At 45.4% G+C, this 19,975-nt stretch overlaps 1 long non-coding RNA gene across 2 annotated transcripts in view; it reads right to left on the reverse strand.

Moving 5' to 3' along the window:
* The window catches only part of LOC113458833 (uncharacterized), a 171,666-nt gene that overhangs the window by 124,302 nt on the left and 27,389 nt on the right, over nt 1–19,975 (reverse strand). For both annotated transcript variants that reach the window (XR_012582793.1, XR_012582792.1), the window contains exon 2: nt 18,001–18,152. This is a non-coding gene — a long non-coding RNA (uncharacterized LOC113458833). The remainder of the gene's footprint in view (nt 1–18,000; nt 18,153–19,975) is intronic.

Raw genomic sequence — 19,975 nt, forward strand, 5'->3', positions numbered from 1 at the left:
CAATGCTGCTGTTTATATTTGTTTTCCTTTGACTTTTCCAGTCAGCCTGAAAGGCAGCAAGCCCAGTCTCTGTTATCACCACTCTCATTTCAAATCTGAGGTTTGTAACCTGGTCTATGGCAGCTGAAAGGACAAAACTGCCTAATGAGAGATTAAACACACCATCCAGAGGAGAGGAAAACAATCCTTCCACCATGCTTTGAAAAACTGAAAGAGGAAATAAAGGCAGACAAAAGAGAAGCCAAACAGGAGACTCCAGTAGGACTTCTCTGTGCTCTTGGGGGTTATAGGCAATAATCTTTGCCTCCCTCTATAGCTACAGGGGAAAAACACAGCTCTCAAATCAGGACAACTGCACATGAAGCCTGGGCTCCTGGGTGGGGCACACTGCTGCATTCCCTAAATTAGGATGCTTGATTTCTCCCTATTGTCACCACTGACTTTTCTCCCACCAAAGAAAAGTCACACTAATCCTCATCAGGAGTGCACTGTACATAACAAGTTATGGACAGGGAAGGAAGAAGAGCACTGAAAAATATTTTTTATAGGGATTTTAAGTTTTCTAGCTTTCTTCTTATTTCCTCTGGATTTGTCTTTTTTCCCCTTCTTTTTTTAATTTTGTACCACTCTGTACCACCCCCTCCCATTTTCACAAGTGAGTGGGAAGACTGAAACAAGCAGAGTTGTTTGTCTGCTTGTTTTAAAATAACAGAGTGAAAATTAATGTGGTTCCTTCTTTGTGAAGCAAAAGCTCAGTCTGGGGCACTGCTATAATGGAGCAGCTGAGGGAAATGGATTCTATTAGCCTGGTTACAATCCCTTTACTTAGGGCTGGCTGTTACAGACCTCTCCCCTTAATTGTGCAACCTCCTCTACACACAAATAACAGGTGAGGCCCTAATGATGGGTTGTTCCACGCCAGAGCACTCAGCTGGCAAAGTGATTCTCAGAGAAAATTGTCTCTGCTCACCTGAGCAAACCCTGCAAGGTGCTCAGGGAGCCAGGCTGCTGCTGTACACCAGGGATGCAGCAGCCACTGCAGGGATTGCTCTTGGCACTGCAATGGGAACAGCCCATCACCATCCACACCAGTAAGGAACAAACCTGTCCCAAAAGAGGCTATGCTCTCTGGGAAAGGTCACAGAAGGTTTAAACTGTGGCAAACTCTCATCTGGACTCCAGCAGCTTCAACACCACAGGGCCCATGAGGTACAAGCTGCAGAGAGACTTGAGCAGTGGTCGGAGTCACTGGGATATAGCAAAGAAGAGAGGCTGTGGGTTTTGGATGCACAGGAATTGTCCTGAGGAGCTTTTTACTAACTGAGGAGACTCTAGCCAGCACACCACAATGATTAAGAAAGGTCCAGGGTTTGCTGATCCAGCACCCCAGTTCTCCCAGGGGAACAGCATACAGCAGTGGAGCCCTTCCTTGGGGTGACCAGTCCATGGGCTGCTTGAATCTCCCTTATTTGCCAGCCCTTTGTTTTCTTCCTGTAAATGTCTGAAATGATTAATTTAAGATTTAAAGACCAAAGTTACTGTAGTGTGCCCAAAATAATAAACGTCAGAGATTTTCAATTCCCCTAAATGCAGAAGTGCTGGATCCCGTTTCTGGAATGCGTCACACAGAACCATTACCCCATTCATTACCACAAGGTCAGCACATTCTCTGGTGCCTCTTCATGACTGCACAATGAACAAGCACTGCCTCTGCTGTGGGCAGGCTCCAGTTGTGAATGGACAGACAGACTCTGGCTACCCAAAATTATCAGTGCTGGGCTTTGGGGATAAGCATGTATGGGTAGGACAGGAGAGGAAGACAAGGAAGACTAAGCTGCCTGTGTAATGAGCCTAAACAACAAACAAAAAACCTCACTGCTCTGGGGAGATGTGTAAAAAAACCTGAACTCCACCAAAGAACAGCTCTATAAACAGAAAATGAAAGATTGCTTTCATCCACAAAAGATTTCAAGAAATAGGAGGAAGGGAACGGTGGGAAACAAAATAGCAGGGAAAACTGAAAAAGAGAGTTCAGGCCAGGTCTAGTCCCCATCTGTTCACACCTCCCACCATCACAGCCCACATCTGCTGCCAGCTATACCATGGTGGGCTCTTGATGCGAAAAATATTTGAGCTCCTTCCTCAAATCCACCACAGCCCCTCCTACAAGGAAGAATTTGCTGGACAAAGGTGGGAAGGAGATGGGGAGAGGCACAGTCTCACCCTGAGCCCCAGACATTCCTCCAGACTCTTCCCAGGTTTGGGTGCATCAATCCAGTGAACCAATCCATGCCATCCTCTCCACTTCTGTCCAAGCTTTGTCTGCTTCTGTCTGACCCCATTTCTGCAAAGATTCTCAAGATCTTTGTGTGATTCCCTAGGCCCCACCTGCAATATTGACCTCAAATATGTAAAATGCCCACTCTCTACTCCTGCCCTTGCTTCTCCCAACTTTCTCTGAGCTTTCCTCTGCGTGCCTTTCATTTTCAAAGATTCTAGAGGTAATATTTTATTGTAATGGGTTTTATTATGATGATGTACAACACCCTTAAGTGCTTTGGTGAAGGAAGAAAGAAAGGTTGTGCTATAAATAAAATTCTCATCTGCAGTCAGAGGCACACAGGTGATGGATGTGTGGGGGTGACTGCACACATGTTCCCACTGGCCAGCCCTGTTCTGGGTGGGAGCTGCTCTGGAAGGAACCAGGGTCACAGGGAAGAGGAGGCATTTGGCAGAGGTTTCCTTCCACAAAGAGTGAGCCAGCTAGTCTGGGAGCCAGCAAGTGAGCAGGGAGAACCAGCCACAAACAAACTGGCTGCTTGTGCTGCCTTTTCTGCTGTGGATCAACGCAAATCTTTCTGTTTCTGTGGCATCTTTGAGTCTGGGTTAATTGACTCCTGTCCCCCATCCTGCCAATTCAAAGTGGTCAATACACAGGCCGGAATCATTCTCCAATGTAACTTCTCTCAATATGTCTCAGCTGGGTTGTTTTATTTTGTTGTTGTTGTTTTGGGGTTTTTTTGTTGTTTTTTATTTTTAATAGGGTTAACTGGTTTAAGAGATGGAATAAATTCCTACAGCAGGAGAAGGAGAGAACAAAGAAAGTTTCCAGCTCCTGAAACCATTCTCCTTTGAGCTACACTATGAATGAAGGGAGCCAGGGGAAGATGATGACATGGAGAAGAAACAAAACAAAGGAAAGCAAAAATAGATATCTAATAAAGAAAAAAGGCACAGAGAAGAACAGAGGAGGGGGGTTATCTATCCTGCAGCTTTACAGGCAGTATTAGTATCTTGTTGCCTAATGAGCCATAGAGGTAATAGACACACCATGAAAATAAAAGTGGGAGGGAAAAGCAAGCATCAATAACACAGAAAAACAACCACAGAGGCTGCTGCTAAGCAAATGTCACTCCTCTCACCTTCTCTGAGCCTTCCCAGCCTGCTGCCCTGCTCCATTCCCAGATGTTTGTTCTCTCTCTTCTGGCACTTTATCTCTGCAACCATTTGGTTTTCATTATGTCATGGGGTTTTTAGCTGGCAACAGCCAAGGGGCAGGATTCAAGAACAGCTCCCAGGGGTCCTTTGCAAGTGTTGGCATCTCCTTCTCATGGTGCAGAGATGGCCTGGTCTCACTAAAGCTAAGGAGGGACCAGAGTGCAAGGACACAGTGATGTCACCTCTCAGTGTGTCACAGGTTGGATTTCATCGTCAGGAAAAGCAAAAAAGAGCCAGCCAGGCCTGCCAGCTTGGCTCAGCACAGCTGGGTTTGGTGAGACAACCCTCTGCTCTGAAAACCCTCTGCTTGTTCACACAGGAGCACAACCAAAGCTCACAGAACAGCCTCCACCATCCTTAGCAGCTATTTTACTGGCACAGCTTTTAGGCAGCAAGCTGGGGCAATGACAGGAGTGACAGCCAGTGACAGAGGAATGTCACTGCCCCATCTCCTCACCTAGAAACCTCTGCCAGCAACTTGGACATTAAATGCAGCCGATTCTCACTTAAACTACCTTTGTTTTCTTTTTGGATATAAAAGAATATGCCCTAGCCTGTTTCTCCCCCTTCCCTATTTATTTTTCCTTTTTTAACTCATCAGTCCCTTCTCCTGTCTTTTCATGCACAGCTCCTGCAGCTGCCTTCAAGGTTTATTCCTTCCCTGCAGGATTATTTGGAAGTTTGCTTGTGCAGGGCGAAGAGCATTTCTGTAATAAAGCCTCAGCCACATTCCATTAGTGTCATTTCCATCTGCAGAAGTGAAGTGTCAGCTAATAAAAGGTAGCACAGACCCCTTGGGCAAGATAAAAATGAGAGAGCAAGAGAGGGAGGGGAAATCTACCATCAGAGATGGAGAAATGATAAATGTCTTTCCAGAAGCAGGAGCACCTGGAATGGGAAGAAGGGAGCACTGGGGGATGGGGAGGGGAAACAAAGAAGGGGGGAATATTATCTCTGCTAAGAAAGGTTTGTTTTTGGAAGGTCTCATTAACTCAAAAATGACCTTCTGCCCATCTTCTCTGTACAGGAAGGGCAATATCCAGCCTGGCTGCACCTCTGCAGGGAGAGGATAATGTGCGATTATTGCACATTATTGTTTGTGCAAATATGTGCAAATTATTGTTTGTGAGCAGAGTGGCCTGGGGGAGCCATAGGAGCTGCACAGCAGGGCCCAGCAAGGCAGAGCCCGGCAAGGCAGGGCTCGGCAAGGCAGGGCCGAGCCCAGCACAAACCACACTCTGGCCATGTGCAGGTGGCTCTGCTGAGCCCTGTCCCTCCACAGGGATGGCAGCAGACTGGGTGTTACTGGCTGTGTCTGAGCTGTGAGACCCAAAGGCATTTCTGAGACAATTTTGTCTGTCTCAGCCTTTCCCTGACCCCATCCAGCAGGCTCCCCCATCCAGATGATGTCAGGACAAGCCTGCAGGGTCCATCACAGGGTGCACTCCCCTGCAGCTCAGGGGCACATTTATGACCCATTTGGTCCCTGTCTGCTCCCATTAATCAGGAGGGAGGTGACTGCAATGCTGCTGTGGCCTCAGTGCTGCCCACGAGTCCCCACCAGCCCCACATGCTGTGCAGCAAAGTAGGAACATCACCTCTCTCTCCAGAGCACCCTTCCCTCTGGACAAGGACAGAAAGGCTCAAATGCCACAAGAGAAAAAATTTAAAAAATAATCATCAGTTAAAGGGGCCCATTTTTCCTCCTGCTACTAGAATTTATCTCCCTGAGCTCAGATGATCTTTCTCTGGACTAAGGATCCAACTCTGGAGAAGTCTCAGTTCTCTGCTGATTTTTTCCATGACATTCAAGATTTCCAGGACCAAATCAATTACAACTCAGCGCAAACAGCTCCCAGCTCCATTAGAGAAGCACAACCATAAAAGAGCATCTCTGATCACATTTATGCCAATGTGGCAGCTCTTAATGCCCTAATCATGTTAGCACAGGCAAACATCATCCCATGAAAGGTGTCAGGTGTGCCCTAGCCCAGAGCTTCCAGCTCCCCAGCTGGCAGAGGATGACAACCTTCAGGCTTTTCCATTACCCTCAGGAATATGATCAGCCCAAACTAAGACCAAAGGTTGTGTCCATGAGATCTGTGGGAGCAGTGATGTGCACCTCAGGCACAGGTGTTTCTTCTAAAATATTCAATATATATGTACATAGTATATAGTTTTATATATACATATAATATATATAATTATATATAGTTTTATATATACATATGTATATAGTTTTTCTCCCAGTAATGGCCAAACCTTCTTCACTTCTGCCCTCAGAAACAAGGCTGTTGCTCAATTCCTTCCTGAACCTGCCTACCAGCAGCACATTACTGTCAATATTTTGGAAAGCAATCATGTCAAACAAGACCCTCATATAGGTAAATACAGAAAGCTGCAGTGTTAATAGGCCTCAGGTTCTCTTAGTTGTCCACCCAAAAGTACCTCATGATAAATTAAGGACATTCCATTTGATTTTAAATGGAAATATTATCACCTGCAAGCCATGCTCCCCTCCTCATTGCTTGGAGTACATTTGGATTTCTCCCTGTATCTGTACAGAAGCATCACCCTGGGGGCACTGACAGGGATTTTAAGCCTGTGACAGATAACCATGTCCCTCCAATTTCCTGGCTAAAAGCTCCCTAAATTCACATAGCTGAGCACTCCAGGGGGCCAACTGGATAGCAGTTTGCTTAATAAAAGTTGTCTTTATACAAAGATCTAAATCCTATTTTCCAGGAACTGGCAGGGGATTTTCAGGGTGTAATCCACCTGCTGCTGACCCTCCACAGCAAAGAAACTTCTCACTTGCTGGGTGGGATTTTTTTGTCACTGGAAAACAACACAGGGTTTTTCTGGTGGTGCTGGGAGGGGGAATGTGGGAGCACCTGAGGATTGCCACAGGCAGAGGAAAAAGGTTGGGCAGTTTTTTCTATGTCTGCTGAACAGCCTGTTATCAAAAACAACAGGATAGAGAAGGGATTGCTGAAGAGGCTGTAATTCTCTGAAATTTTGCTCAGGGAAATGATTACCATGTTCAGTGTGGAAGTCTGAATCAACAGACATGTCTCTGAAGGACCTTGGAAAGCCCTTTTTGTTGTTTCAGAAGCAAATTCTCCTTAGATCCTATCGCTGCTCAGAGGACCTGAATCACTCCCAGGTAAGCCCTGGGGATTCCCAGCTGTGCTGAGACATCTCCATTCTGATGTGAAAGTGCCACTGTGTCACCCTCCTGCCACAAGGAAAGTCACCTGGGTGAAAATGAGGCTGGTGTGACAGGAGTGAATAAAGCTTGGAACAAACACCCATCAATGATTCAAAATATTTGAGGAAGATTTGCTCGTCTCTAGGGCCTAAAAACCCATCTTGTGCAAGGCTCCTTTTCCCAGGAAAGAATTCACAGTGGTCCTTTAAGCCTCTGAAACATATGCAATGGATTATTAACAAATGTGAGTGGAAGGGTAGCTCAGTTTAATGTCACCTTTGTATAGACACAGGCTTCCCTCCTTCCTTCACAGAAAGATTATCCTCCCCACAGATAGATGCTGGAAGTCATCCAAGAATTTAAGAACATTCTTTCATTCACAGGTGTTTTTGGAGCTTACAACAGCAGTGCTTATTCTGGAAGATGATGAGGGAGAGAATTGCCTTGGCCCTTCAATCAGCTTTTGCCCATTTCACATCAAATTGCTATCTGATAATACTCAGTGAAAACTGGAACACTCTAATGCAAACAGAAATGGCTCCAGCAGCCAGAAGAAACACTAATGACACAAATTAAATGGAAACACACTGAAGCATGCAGTGCACCTCAGTGTCCTGGTGGACAAGCTAAATGTGAGCCAGCCAATGTGCCCCCGTGGCGAGGCAGCCAGCAGGAGCCCAGGCTGTGCCAGCTGGGCAGTGCCAGCAGGGCAGGGCAGATGTGGTCACTCCCTTCTGGTCAGCACTGGTGACACACATCTGGAGCCCTGTGTCATGGCTGGGCTCCCCAGCAAAGGAAAGATGTGGATGTTCTGGAGGGTGTCCAGCAAATGTCCAAGGGACTTCATGCACAAGGCTGAGGGAGCTGGGGTGGTTTGGCCTGGAGAAGAGAACACTCAGGGAGAGATTGTCCATGTGTATTGATACCTGAGGGAGGACATACAGATGGCAGGGCCAAACTCTCCTCAGTGATGCCCAGAGTCAGCAGAAGTGGCAAAAGGCACAAACTAGAATACAGTAAAGGAGAACTTTCCTTGGCTCTTGTCTCCTCCCAAAGCAAAATCCCACATGGCAGCACGATTGTGGCATTGATACTGGAGAAAACATCTCCATTTCTCACCAGGCCATTTCCCTGGGCTTAGAGACAGGGATGAGAAAGTTCCCATTCACCTTGCTCAGACATCCAGGGTGTGAGGCTGAATTCACCAACAAAGCCTCAGCAACAGCAGAGAGAGGGGGAGAGTTTCAGAAAATGCATTCAGCTGCTGACAGCAGCCCAACAAAGGATCACTACAAAGGCATGCAGAGCTTGTGACAGGGATACAGAGAGTTAGTGTGGGACTGAGGGACCTTACTTACAACAGCAGAGTGGAGAAGTGGAGCTGGAATCTACAGAAGGAGAAGAAATTTTGACCTGACTGAGTGATATCTATTCCAGAGAGACTGAGGAAGGAAAAGAAACTACAAAACTGCTTAAGACTCTATCAAACACACAGAATGAAGACCATGAACTTAAAGATGTGGAAAGGTCATGCCACAAAGGAGTAGAGGTGGAAATCAAGAGAAGCAAAAATAAAACAACTGCAGTGGAGAGTGCAATGAGAGACAGCGGGATAAAAAATGCTGGACAAGAATATTGACAAGTCAAAAATATCAATTCTGTGCTTCCTTAGCCACCATGGGATCTGGGGAGGATGGAGGAAAGTTCAGAGATGCAATCCCCTGCTCCCTCTCATAACCAGGCAAAGGCCAGGGATAGCTCACAGCTGTACAAATATTGCAATGACTCTGCAAACCTACACAGTTTTTGCTGTCATGAGGGTTTTTTAATGGCAAAAAAGACAGTCTGTGCCACCAAGATTTTCTTTTTTTCCTTCACTGATCCATCCCCAGCAGAGCCTCAGTCAGCCCAGATATGCCTCAACACCTCTTGCAGCCCAAGTGAGTGCCTACATCAGAGAGAGAAAAGGGAGAAGAATCTTCTCTGGGACAGCCAGATTGTCTTAAACCCAGCGTTGACCAAATGACATAAGCTGCCTTTTCCAGCCTCAGACATGACCTCCTCTTTCCTCCCCATATATTTCATTAGCTCTAAATTTTTCCTGCTGCCAAGACATTTGAAAGCAAATTGCCAAAAAGCTTCAATTGCTACCCCCAGTATTTGATTCCCTAGCAGTGCCCTGTCTGAATCTCATCAAGACATGACTTGAAGGCACAACATCCCAACCAAGAAACACTGAGAGGGAGAGGCAGAACATAAGGCAGGAGATGCTTCACATAAAAACCCCAGCAAGACAGTAGAGTTAATTTTTCCTTCATTCAGGGGCCATTTCCATATTCATCTGGGCCAAGGAAAAATAGATTCAAATAGACCAAGGAAGAGGAAGAAGCAAATATGGGGTGGATGAAGAGGGTGAGAACAGGGATGCTATCATCCTGTGCCAGTGTCTTTGACAGGACAAAGCTTTGGAGAGAGTTTTAGTTGGAGAAAATGCTGTCCCAGTGAATCACAACACTGGGAAAATTAATTAGCTACTGTTAAGTCAGCTGTAAGCATGCACAGCTCCGTGAACACCCAACCTTTTCTCATTATTACTGAATCACAACACAATCTGCCACCAGAGCCTTCCCAGACCCAGGCCAGGACTGAAATAGCAGGGCCCCTGGCTGTGGTGACAGAGCTGCCACTGTGAATGTGCACAGGAGGATGCACTGCCAGAGGAACAGCTCCAGAGCCTGCTCAGGGGCATCCCTGCAACCAGAGCAGCTTCTGGCTGGAGCAGGTGCAGGACTGAAAGGAGTCCAGGGTGGAAGAGGGAGAAAGAGAGGAATTTGGGGCTGGACTGAATGTGTATTTTCAGGTGCTGTTGTAACTGCAGGTCAAACCCAGGGGACATCAATGGAGCTGCAGGCTGGGTTTGACTTGTAGGTGCCCCAGGCTGGAGCTGAGGCAGATTTGCAGATTTGATCAGGAGATCAAAGAGAACTTGGCTCAAGCTCTTTTCAGCTAAGGGAAGAGATGTCTCTCTTTCCTGTGACAATGCACTACAGGCTACAGATTGGAGCCTGACTGCACAATTGCCTCCTCCTCAGAACAGACAGACAGGCCTGATTTGGACTGCTTTGGATGAGGATCAGCTGGCTGCGCCCAGCCCTGGACTGCACAGTGCCAGGATGTGCCCAGTCTCTGCTGGGCAGCACACAGATGTTGCTCTACATGGAATCATTAAGGATGAAAAAGACCTCCAAGTTCATTGAGCCCAACCTTTGACCAAACCCAACCACAACACTCAGTGCCACATCCAGTCATTTGTTGAACACTTCCAGGGATGGTGACTCCACCACCTCCCTGGACAGCCCATCGCAATGCTCAACCACCAGTGATGAAATTCCTCTGACGTCCAACCTGAACCTCCCCTGGCACGCATCAGAAACAGACACAGGATGTTATTACTGGGTCTGGAGCAGGATCCCCAAACTACCAACTTTTTCTTGTCATGCTACAGAGGGCAGCTAGTTGAAAGGGTTTTTTAACACTTGCTTGGCAGGCAAAGCTGTGTCACAGACATCTTTTATGAAAAATCCTTTCCTTAGGATTTTTCCTCCTGAGAAGCTGAGAGGCCTCAGGAACAAAATGCAAACAATGGTTATCTGCTGCTGTGGAATGCAACAGGTGCATCTGTGATTGATCTCATATGGTTGTTTCTAATTAATGGCCAGTCACAGTCAGCTGGCTCGGACAGAGCCCAAGCCACAAGCCTTTGTTATCATTCCTTTTTCTATTCTTAGCTAGCCTTCTGATGAAATCCTTTCTTCTATTCTTTTAGTATAGTTTTAATATAATTTATATAATAAAATAATAAATCAGCCTTCTGAAACATGGAGTCAGATCCTCGTCTCTCCCGTCATCTTCAGACCCCTATGAACACTGTCACAAAGATGGGCTTCAGTTGCCTGTTTCCCTCAGCCTGCCCTGCCCCTGTCCTCCCCTTGCTGCCCCTCTCTGGGTCCTGCAGCAGCCTGCAAATGTGCTGACATGCAGAGAGCACTTTGCCCAGTGGCAGGAATGGTGCTGGGCCATCAGAGACTCTCCCAGCAGGAGCACCAGCCCCTGCCAACCACCTTGGCACACACCACGGGCTCCAGCAGGGCAGGAGCAAAGCAGGAGGCACAGCAGAGCTGAGCTGCCCTGCCATCCCCTGGTAATGAAGTCGTTTTGGCCGGCAGGACAGGCAGCAGATGGGCTGTCACTCTGTCACTCAGGGTGCACCAGCAGCTCCTGGGGGTGAGAGCTTATTAAGGTCGGTGCTGTACAAACGCAATCAAGGGAGAGAGCTGGAGCCGTGTTATGACAGCAATAAAAGTGTGTCCTGCTTTGTCAGCACTTTGGAAAAATTAGTTTAAACGTCCTCAGTGGCAAACAGCATTTAGTACTGCTCAGCATGGGAGAGAGAGTCAGGAAAAAGAGACTACACAGGCTTTTTAAAAATAAAACTCGAAGTGAGTTTGGCACGAGTAAATCACAAGCAACCATCTCCCTACAGTGCCCCGCTGCATGAAACTCCTTCCTGAGATAAATCAGTGCCTCATCTAGCCAAACACAAAAGCAGTGCCAGCTCTTGCTGCATAGTGCACCTTCCTCCAAGATACTGGAATTAGCACCTGCACCTCCTCAGAGAATTGCAGCATCTCACCTTACCCTGCGCCACCAAGTTCTACAGTGCTCACTGTCTCATCGTGCCCACTGTGCCTCTTTTCTCGTTGCTCTCAAGTCTACACTGCAGTGCAAATTTCATGATGAACCTCAAAAATCAATTGCAATTATAGAACTTGATTTTCCCTCGCCAAAATATTTTTTTTTCCAAGACAGATTCTCAAATTCTGATCCAAAATGTGTTTTCTCTTCCTTTCCTCTTTCAAAAAAACTGAATTACATAAATTACAAATTTGTGTAAGGGTCTAGGGAAACAGAAGACAGGAACAATAGATATCCTCACTACTTTTCTTAAAAATAAGCACAGAGACAAAAAAACCCAATAAACTAAATAGCATCACACAGAAAGAAAAATGCCTCGAGGCTTGAAACTAAGCAGTGCAGCCCCAAAATACCAGTTTGATTTAGCTGGAAAAAAGGGCTGCTGAAACAAAACACAGACAATTCTGCATCAGCTCTCCAGAGCATCCTTCCACAGCCACTTTCTGCAGGGAGGAGAAATCACAGCTCCTTATTGACCTCCCTGCACACTCTCCTGCCAGCCCTTATAAGTTCATGGTCTGCTGTCCCTGGGCTGCTGCTGGGCCAATTTGCATGAGGGAAACTGTAAATGTCACACCAAAACACTCACAGTGGTATTCTCCCAAAGCTAATAAAGCTTAGGACCAGCAAGCAGAGAAAATTACACCCACAAAGCAGCCATAAGTCAGCCACATTCCAGACAATTTGCAAGTTTTTGTTGTCTCACAAGTATTTGGCAGATTCAAAGGTTTTTCTTTAGACAAAATGTAGAGTTTTCTTACTTTCCCACTGTGAAGTTAAAAAGCTTATGGTACAAAGGGTGTTGTCACCCTGATAACACAGGACAAGGGACACCTCCCTTTTGAGATGGGGAATATGAGGTTCCCCTTCTCACTCATGGCAGTAAAAGGCTGGAAACTCCACAAAGAATTATAGGTTCATTCAGAATCACAGAATCATTTGGGCTGGAGAAAAAAATCTTCAAGTTCATTGAGTCCAGCCATTGATCCAGCCCATCACTAAATCATGTCCCCAAGTGTCACATGCACATCTTTTAAAATCTGAGGCCTCAGCCCTGTGCAGGTGCCTGTCAGGCTCTCCACACTGAAATGAGAAGTTGTCTGGAGGGTACCATACATGCTTTGGAATCCAAATTTGGTGGGCTGAACTTGGGGTGGGAAATAGCAGCTTTGGATGTGAAGTTTCCAAGGAGTGGGGAACCCCTCCTGTCCCTGGGGAACAGCACCTAGTGTACGCCTCAACTAAAAACAATCATATTTTTAATGGAAATTATCTCAAACTTGCCCAAGTGCAGCTCTATTGCAGGTGAGGGACCAGAGCAGATTCTCCACATCAGACTGAGAAATAAATAATTTCCGCTAAAATTGCCACAAACCACTTGGCCCCCACTACAGCAGAGCACACCATTTTCTGTGTATTTCCTTTCCTCTCAGCTTAACCCAACACATTTTCAAAAATGTGAAACTCTTATTGTGGGTCAGATAATGGAGAATAAGATGGGGAAAACATCTATCAACATGCCCAGTCTCTCCAGCCAGCCAGAAAGAAAGAAGGTGTTTAATACAGCCCTGGCAAGGGCCAAAACTACCTTTGATAAATCATTCATTCTCCTGGTTCCTGTGAGTTGTTCTTCCAGATCAGTGATGTTCTGGGTGAGGTTTACAGCAGATATTTTTCCCCTCTCAGAGCAAGATCACCCAGCTCTGGCAGACAAAACCTGTGCTGGCTCCAGAGCTGGAGATGTGGATGCACTGCCAGCCTCAGCATGGAGATCTCAGGAACAGGCAGGGACAACCTGCAGTGGGGCAGGATGGGTCCACCCCATCCCTCACCAGAGGAAATTTCTCTCTGTCTGAGCAAGTCAAGAATCTTAAACAGTTTCTCTTCCCTCCCATTTCCTCATCAGTTTTTTCCTAAAAAACCCAATTCTCTCTCATGCCAGCCTTCCTTACACTGCTGTCCCAAGGCTCTGTGTGTACCTGAGCTAAAAGCTCAGATGAACTGAGATTGTGACCAAGATGCTCCACTTTGTGCAATACTCAGTGCTGGATAAGTGATTTACACAAAACCAGTCCCAAACAACAGCACATCTCACAGCTGTGCCATTCAGGCAATGCCTTGCTCTGCTTTTATGGCCCTTCCCTCTGCAGTATTCTGGTGCCCAAGCTGAAAAAACAGCCCAGATCATAGAAAAGTGCATTTCAGGGTAACTAGATAGGAAAAGAAATAAAGAGGAAAATATGTACATGTGGCCTGGAAGCTATTCACCAAACATCCAACCTTTTTTCCAGTGTGCCTGAGGGTCCCAAATGTTTGGTTTGGGGGAGGAAAAAAACCAAAACACTAAGCAATGACAAAAAAAAAAAAAAAATATATATATAAACAAAAACCAAACAAAGCAGGCAAAGCCAGAGAGCAGTGAATCTATTCCATTTTGCCCACAAGTTCCCACCATATAACTCTTGGCACAAACCCTTTTCATGGTGCTCCTGCACTGCTTTCAGCAACCTCCTCCCAACTCTAGGGACATTCAGCTGCACCAGGGCTCTTCCAGCACAAGAGCCTCTGCCAAGGAAAAACAATTTCCCCGTGTCCTTCCTGTCCCTCCCTGTCACATTCCAAGCAAGGCAGAGCCTGGCCCAGAAGATGCTGCTGTGAGGAAGGAGTTCAGGTAAAACCAGACTGATTCAGCAGCTTGGCTGCTCGCACAGGAGCACTGGGCAAACATGACCTGTATTCACTGGGAGAGGAGACTCAGAGGTGACCAGGGGAAAATATAACTCTAAAGAGAATTCATGAGATGGTATGAAACTGTTTAGCGCTATGGCAAATGTGGGAAGCAGGTGGAATAAATGAAAAAGCTCAGAAAAGGTCAAGCCTTGGAGGAACTGAGCGAGCTCTCAGTGCAGGGAAGAACTGATCTGAAACACTCCTGCCAGAGGCAGCAGGGAAGAAAAATCAAATAAATAGTTTTGAAGGAATTGGAGAATGGAATGCATCTCATTGTAAGCATCTAGAAATTAAGTGTGTAACCTGGGCCTCTCATCCAGGCTCCCTCAACAGCAGAGAGAGAGAGTAACACATTTTAGAGGACAAGTAATCCTGGCTACCTGTGAAAATGCCTGTTAGCATGGACCCAGGAACTGGTTCAGAGATGAGGTGAGGAAAATCCCAACCTTCATCACTGCAGAGCTCCTGAGAAGGTGACAAACATTTGCTAACATGAATTTAATGAGGTGTCTCCTTGGAGTGGCACCCCACCAAGTTCTAACAGAGACTATGTGGATGTGAGCCTGGCCATGTACCAGCTCCAGCTAACCAACAAAACTCAGCAAAAACAAAACAAAATGGTCTTTATTTGCCTTTAAATACCTGGGTGATTTATTTAAGAAAAAAAAATTGAAAAAAAAATTGAAAAATACAAGGAAATATGAAGAATGTTAATGCAATAATTGAAGAAAATATATTATCTTCAATTCCTTTTTACCTGGATCTATAGTTATTTTAGAAGGAGATTGGGTTATGAAGTAAATTTCATTTATTCCAAATAAAAGAAGAATGCTACATTTTTTTTTGACAAGTGTTCTTCAATAAGCCACCTGGATAGTTCTAGTAGCAGGTAATAAAAATGAAATATGATAGGATTTCCAAGAAGATCCCAGCAGTTAACAAGGAAAACGATTTCACAGCTCTTCCCTAGGAGGCCCCCAGACTTCCCAGGGATAACAAGAAAGCTTTAATCAGTCCCTTTGCAAGGTGTGTAGGGGAGGTTTGCAAGATGTGGCTTTATACCTGTGCTAGCTGTAGCTTTTACTTAAGAAGCAGTAAAGTAAAATCAGAGGTTTGGCTGGATGTAAGCCAGGCCTGTGCAGCTGAGCAGCACTGGGGTGTGCTGGGCATCTCAGAAGGAAAAATAGGGTGAGTTTTATTGGGAGCATCACTGCTGTCCTGGATCTAATTCTTGTTTTACCCATATAGACAAACATGATTTTAGCTCTTCTTCTCCCATGGACTGAGCCTGGTTGCAGACCCACTCTGTTCCAAAGGCAGCCTGGCCTTGCATTGCCCTAATTCCCAGTTTGTTCTCCCCAGATTTACATTTGCAGGGCCTTTACTGGATGGCATGGAAGCTGGCTGTGAAGAAGGAACATACTTGAGAGGCTTAAACAAATCATTTGACTCTACATTATTTACCAAGTGAATAAAATTAATCCAATCTGCTCTTTCTTCTCCTGGGCCAGCTTCTGTTGGCCCTTGCATTTTGTGTGAGTTTCTCCTTGCTTTTCAAACACATTTTCCCATCCTTTCAGAGCTGCCCCACCACTAAACCCCCAGCACAAGGAGACTACAGAGGAGCCAGGGGGACCCTGTCTTTGCTTGTCTGCAGCCAACAGAGCAGGAATTCTGGAGAAAGTGGCAGTGACTGCAATGCATAAATCACAGGGACAATATTGTGTCTCTTCCCTTTGCAAAGATCCCATATATCACCATGACTCAGTGCAGATCTCCCAGTGGGGACTAATTCCAACTTTTAATGCACTTTCCATCTGATTCCTCCGTGACAACAGATGGGGCTCTGTCCTGAGATATTGCATTTTGCACACAATATATTAAGCACCTCTGTGTTTCAGTACAATTTGGTTTGGGGACCCACTACTAATCCCATTTCAGTGGTTTGAATTGTGCATCTTCCCACTGACAAGACAAAACCCCTCCAGTCCAATGGCCATCATCTCTTCCCCTCTGCTCTACTTTTTCTTGTTGTTTCACCAATCTTCCTGGATGTGATAAATCATGTAAATTTAATTTAGAGATTATACCCCTGGCTTTAGAGGCAGACAAGGTTAGCTCTCTGCTTGCAGCCTGTAGCCCACTAATCTTATAAAATTCCTCCATTCCCACTTGGCTGGAGCTGCTGTTGGGGAGTGGAGGGAGGGCAATATCTATTCTATAAAGTGTTTTGGATTTTTGTTGGACACTTGCAGATGGCATCCTGGCCCCTGTCCAAAGTCATACTGCTGCATAAGGATAAATCCTGAAGGTTTTCACAAGCCCACTGTATTACAAGCTTTATCTCAGCAGCATGAAGTTGGTGCTACCATTTCCAAGCTCTTCCCAGTCTCTCCAATCAGTTATAAATTTCTTTCAGCTACATTTTTCCAAAGACAGCTCCAAAGCATTTTTCCAAAGCAGCTCCTAAGTCCATAGCACCTCCTCCCTGTGCATGTTTGCTGTCTCCTTTCTGTATGACTAGAGGCAAACACTCCTTCCCCAAAGAACTATCAGATCTGCAGAGGACATGCAAGAAATAGGGGAATTCCTGGTATCTACAGAAAAAAGCATCATTCTTTGCCTTTCAGGATTTTTTGGCCCCAGGCTGAGGGTTACAAGCACTGACCAAGCACATTATCCATGCAGTCTTTCCTTCATCTATAAATTCCCTTTCTCAGGAAACATGTAGCACCAGCAGGGGATTAAAATCAGTTGTTTCATGAGCATCCCAGGTGGTTGTCTTTCATCTCCTTTCCTAATATTTCTGTTAGGCTTGGATAGGTTTTATTGGCTTTTTTCCTCTTTGCTCTTTCTCACGCCTGAGCAGCTCTTGGCTTTGGCAGGCACAGAAACAGCAGTTTTATGACATGCATTTTTTAATGTATCAAAACATGTTCTTTTGATCCATTTTTCAAAAAGCAAACTCTGCTCAGCAAAGGTTAATAAGTTTCCCACACCAGCTGGATGCAAGAGAGGTCCAGATGTTGCTGAGAGTCAAAACTCTCATCTTCAGAAGTCAGCAGGGCAAAACCAGAACCTTCCCAGGTACTGCCTAAGCCACAAAAATTGCTGGACGCTCTAAGAGCTGACAGTTTGGCACATCTGAGAGAAGTTTATATGAAGTTATTACACTTATATGAGCTCCACAGCAGCTGCCCAGACAATCCGCATGGGCAGGTTTCTGTAGCTTTGAGTATCACACACACAGGGAATGTAAACAGCTCAGACAAGCAGCACATCACACCCTCCCAGCGTAGAAGCTCAGTATTTGCACATCCAGCACTAAAAAGAAATTGTCTCCAGCACAAAGCCTGTGTTCTCTTTGCTCTTTACCCTTATGACAAACGAAAGGTAGGGAAGGAATCAGTGCTTCAGCCAGCACTGACCTCAGGCTCCCCCAAGTGCTGGGCAGGGCAGTGCCCACTGCAGCTTTGCCAGGACAGCTGAGGTGTGAATGCGGCAAATTCTCTTTGCCCTTTCACACAAACCAAGTCATGTCACTAACAAATTTTATCAAATTCTTTAGAGCTTTAGTCCACAGTGAAGTTAGCCATCTCAGCTTGTTCCAAACTTTACAGACAAGAAGCTAAAACTTCTTTTACTTTACTTCTTTCCCTTCAGTCCGTTGAAGAAAATGCTGAATGCACAAGATACATTTTGTTTTACTACTCCCAAAGTGGATTTCCCTGGGATCTGCCTATCTACTTGCATGGGAATTATGACTTTTTAAAGAAATATTTGAATGTGAAAGGCAGGAGACTCACCAGACAGAACTGGAGGGAGCATCCCACAGGTGGGAGAAAGCTGGGATTGAAGGCAGGAGATAATTTTGCAAATTTTGCACCTTGGCAGATCGCAGAGGAGCACTCAAGGAACTCAGGTCAAGAGCATCAGTAAGAGAAGAAGGAGAGAGGGCCTGGAAAGCAGAGGAGGACATTTTCATTTAAATAACCCCACAGCAGATAGGAACTGGACAAATAGATGAAGCTTAGTCAGGGTTTTAAACAAAGCCCAGAACACCAGTTTAGAAATGTAGAATTGTCCTGGTTGGAAAAGATCTTAAATAACCTCAAGTCCAACTGCTAACCCAGTACTACCAAGCCAGCCACTAAAACATCTCCATGTCTTCTGAACACCTCCAAGGATGGTGACTCCACCACTTCCTTCAACAGCCAGGGCATGACAAGGACAGCTCCTGGCATCGTCCCAGTGCACAGGGCACAGCACCACTGATCCAGATGTTCCCTGAACTAGGCTAATCCCAGATTTGTTTCAGAAAAGTTTTATGGATGTCACAGTTCATTTATTAACATGGGAAGGATGATGCAAAAATCTCAAAGCAAGAGAGACTGGCCAGACAATGGTGCATGACTGGCCAAGCTTGCCCAGAAACCAACAGGACAATTTTTATCACAGCACATCACAATTCTTCATGGTAGGGATCAGAAACAAGGCAGTTTCACAGCAGGATTGTTCTCAGCTGCTGCTTTTTCAGAGCAGCTGATGTCTCACAGAATCCCTTGGAAAACCACTCAGCCTTGCACTGCTCCTCTCTCCCTCACTCCTCCATTTTCCAGGAAGGAAAGGCAGGGAATCAAGGTGTGTTCTCAGCTCCCAGCAGCTGCAGATGGTGGCACCTGGAGGGAGGCTGGGAGGCGGCAGCAGAATGGAAGGACAGGGCTGGGACAGCCCTGGGCTCAAGAGGGGACACCAAGATTCTCTCAGAATGACGCCAGTATTGTTTTACAAGGAAAATAATATCTCTTCTCCTAACATTGAGTCTTTTTATTGACTTCAGTTTCAATACAAGCAGAGAAATGTTTAGAATCAAACCAAACCAGCCCTGCTGCAAAACCCTATGTTTTCTAACACAGAGAACAAATCAAAGGAAAGGTTTCGACAAAGAAAATAACAAAAATCTGTGAAACCATCCTTTACAAAAATATTGAAAATAATAAAATTAATCACATTAAACATCAAAAATTACTTTTAGATCCCTCACAGAGAGGCTACCATGACATCAGCTCTGAAGATATCCACAAAGCAAAGTTAATGTTATCCTGCCACGTTGGATTCCAAGGGATACTTGCACAGAATGATATAGAAGGAGGGGGAATAACATAAGCAAAAAAGAAATTCCTTGCCTAAAAGCCACTTCATATAAAAATATCATCTTAAAACTAACCTATATTAACCTTTAAAGTAGAATTTTAAATAGATAACTTTAAAAATCTGGCATAAGTCTGTCTCCTTCCAGATCAGCATTTAGAGACTTTCACCTATGGAAAAGGCTCTATTTTGAGGAGCAGACCTGACAGCAATGAAGCTGAATAAGGATAAATTTAAATTAGTCAGAAAAGCATCATGCTTAGATGAGAACAAGGTCCTCCCAGGAGGTGGTGTTTAACAGCCTCTGTGATTGCTGCAGGAAGGACACTGCTCTGCATTGTTCTCTACAGGAGAGTCAATAGCCTGGAGAAAGATAGATTATTGTTCCTTACATCTAGAAGAGCTTTTATTAAAAAAAAAAATCATATTCACAGGGCATTTGAGGGTAAGCTGATAGTTTTAATTTCCCCTCCAGCTCATTTCCAATTTTTTGGGGAAGCTGGTTAGAGAACAGAGCTGTCTGTGTGGATGCATGAAAGTCACAGAGCAAAGGAAAGGGAGCAGCAGCTCTCCCACACCATGTCTTGAAACTACTCAGCCTTCCCAAAAACAGCCTCAGCCAGAGCCCTG

Source organism: Zonotrichia albicollis, chromosome 15, assembly GCF_047830755.1.
Source record: "Zonotrichia albicollis isolate bZonAlb1 chromosome 15, bZonAlb1.hap1, whole genome shotgun sequence".
In the NCBI taxonomy this organism is placed as follows: domain Eukaryota; kingdom Metazoa; phylum Chordata; class Aves; order Passeriformes; family Passerellidae; genus Zonotrichia; species Zonotrichia albicollis.